We start from the raw sequence: 2879 nt of genomic DNA, 5'->3' as shown, positions 1-2879 counted from the left end.
GGAGACCTCTAGCATGGAAATGCTGCAAGGAAACCCGGCGAGAGAGAAGGGAGAGGCGAGGAGAGACCGGCCTCCTCCTCCTTCTCCTCCTCCTCCTCCTTCTCCTTCTCTCCGCCCAGCCCTGCCGGGGACCGCGGGGCGGGCGTGGGCTGCAGGGTTTGCGGTTGGCAAGGTGGGGGTGACCCTCAGTCCCTCCAGCTCTGACGCTCCCGGCTGGGTCCCTGCACCCCCAGGGAGGTCAGCTAGAGCTTGCTCCAGCGCCGGTTGGGACGTGGAGGGTGCCTTGGCCTTGCCATGGGCTTCACAGTGACTTTGGGCAAGTCTCAGGACCCTTCAGTGGGGCTGTCAGTGCCTTCTCTGCCTTGAAGGGGTTGGATGCGCTGCTCTTCAAGGTAGGGGTGTTGCTAAGCTCCCGAGTTGGGGCTGTGGCAGAGGAAACCCCATACAAACAGCCTCCCCGTCACCTCGGCGTCGTGTCTTCTCTAGCTCTTCCTCTGCCTCTGTGCTCTCCCTGTGTTATGCCCTGATGAGAAACCAGTGCTTATGCACTGCTTGATGCAAGTTTCTCTCTTATTTTTGAGGATGAACTCTTGTGTCTTTCTGAGGGATAGAAGGAGCTTAAAATTGAGGAAAATTAAGATTTGTAGAGTTCTGAGGCGGAAATGTGTCTGTTGCATACAAGTAAGTTCAGAAAAGACTTGGAATTTTGGTACTTGCTTTTCAGTTTAAGGGAATAAGGGTTAGAGGTTTCTCCTATTTGTGAGTGTGGAGTTTGGTCCAAGAGGGTTTATTTGTCCTTGTCAGCTCTGGAATCCATCAGAGACTCAAAGCTCTAAATTAACTCATGTGACAGTGGATTTAGATGATTTTTTTTGCCTTCTGTGGGATGGAACTCCCTGGATTTATACTTGATTGCATTACCTGGCAGTGGTGCCTCCAGAAAAGGCAATATAAGATGTTTACGCAAGAGCAGCAGACTGTGCATCCAGAAAAGATGGGATCTGTGTCAGAAAACTGGTGTTGAACCCAGCAGTGACAGACAGTGGAGAGCTCCTGGATGATTAAAGTGATGGCTAGTACTCATCTCTCTGTACAGCAGCAGAGGAGGGAAATAAAGCAGGGAATAAGAGAGAAATTGTAGATTATTCTTCTCTTTTTCTCTCCTCGTAGACCTTTCTATACACATCTACGTATTCCCCAAATAAATTGGCTGTCTGGAAAGTTTTCTGCCTCAATGTGCTTGCAGACTAGAATTGAGAAGTCTCTTTTAACCTAGTGTTTATAACTCAGCAAAGATAATAAAGTACTTTTGGTATGGCTGGGAAAAGGTAATTTCTGACTGATTCCTATCTCTTTTTCTAAGCAATTTTAATATAGAAATGGGAAAACACTGATTTTTTCAAGCCTGTCAACATTGAAAAGGCATTTGGACAGCGCCCTTAACTTGCTTTAGCTTTTAGTCAGCCCTGAAGTGGTCAGTCAGTTGGACTAGATGATCACTGTAAGTCCCTTCTAACTGAACTATTCTCTTCATTGTGAAAAATAATTGCCTGTGAAAAGTGTTCTGTTCCTAACAATAATTTGTGATTTATCTGTATAGTGTAGCCATACTGAGTGAGCAAGTGCTTGGATGTAAAGCCCTAGGCTGTTTGGCAGTAAAAGCCAGGTGACATGGTTTTGAGAAAATATTTTTTTCCTGTAGGTTTTACAAGAATGTCTGAGATCTGACCTGTCACTCGGTATAATCAAACATTGGTGATTTCTGTACAGGTTATATGCCAACAAATGAGAATTCCCACAGTCTGCCCCAGCTGGGAAGTCAGCACATTGCTTTCTTTTGCAGAATGATTAGAATTACCTCATTTCCTCTGAAGAAAGGAGGTTTGCAGAGCAGAGCATGTAAAATGAAACTCAGCAACACCAAAAAGACCTGCTTGCAGTTCATAGAGCTGCTCAGTGTAGAAAATGGTGACAATAGCTTCAGAGGCAACACTGAATCGCCTCAAACAGCTGCTTTCAGGTGTTCAGTGAGGGCCAAATCCTGAATTCCCATTCCCCAGAGTCATAAAACATTCTCTCCTTGCAGGTTGGTAGAATTTCATTAGGGTTAATGGGCCACTACGTGCTCGTTATAAATTGCTTGCACAGGGTACTTATTACAAGTCTCTTTGCTCCCCCTCCCTTTCACCCCAGGAGTAGGGAGAGGCTGGAGCTGGCCATTCCCTGGTATCCCACTGCACCTCCCAATCATCCGGGCTCTGGGCCAGGCTACTGAGAGCAGCTGGACTCTCTGGTGGTGGCTGGACTGAGCTGTCACAGGATGAGAAAAGAGGACAAAAGGCTGTGGACAGAGGGGAGGAAGAAGGGGCAAGATGGGGGCAGAGTGAGCTGATGGTGGGGAGAAGGCAAAGGTGGGGGGAGAAGAGGAGAAGGGGGTTGTCGAAGAAGGTGAGGGGCAGAGGGGAGAAGGTGGAAGGGAGCCTAGGCCAGAGAGGACAACGAAGAAGAGCTGGAGGAGGATGGTGAAAAGAGAAAAATGTCCTCTGCCGGGAGCTCTCCTGGAGAGGGGAGAGAAGGGAGGGTTCAGGGGGCACACGGCCATGCGAATCAGGAGACAAGTGTGGGTTGAAAGGGAGTGGAAGAGCCTGCGAGGAGAAGGATGAGAGAGAGAAGAGATGACAGATGGAGATGGAAAAAGGGGAGAGGTTGGGGCAGGGGGAGGAGGAGAAGGGTGCCTGCGGGGCGGGATGGAGGGCTGGCGGCGGGGCCGACGGAGGAGGAGCCGCGGCCGTGGGCGGAGGAAGGGATATGCGGGAGGAGGAGAGGGAGGGCCGGGACCTGCGAGGCCGGGTTTGACAGGAGGGAGGGAGGCAGCGAGA

The sequence above is a fragment of the Mesitornis unicolor genome, unplaced genomic scaffold (assembly GCF_000695765.1).
Source record: "Mesitornis unicolor isolate BGI_N332 unplaced genomic scaffold, ASM69576v1 scaffold11328, whole genome shotgun sequence".
In the NCBI taxonomy this organism is placed as follows: domain Eukaryota; kingdom Metazoa; phylum Chordata; class Aves; order Mesitornithiformes; family Mesitornithidae; genus Mesitornis; species Mesitornis unicolor.
The sequence above is the reverse complement of the archived record's forward strand: the minus strand, read 5'-3'. Positions refer to the sequence as shown.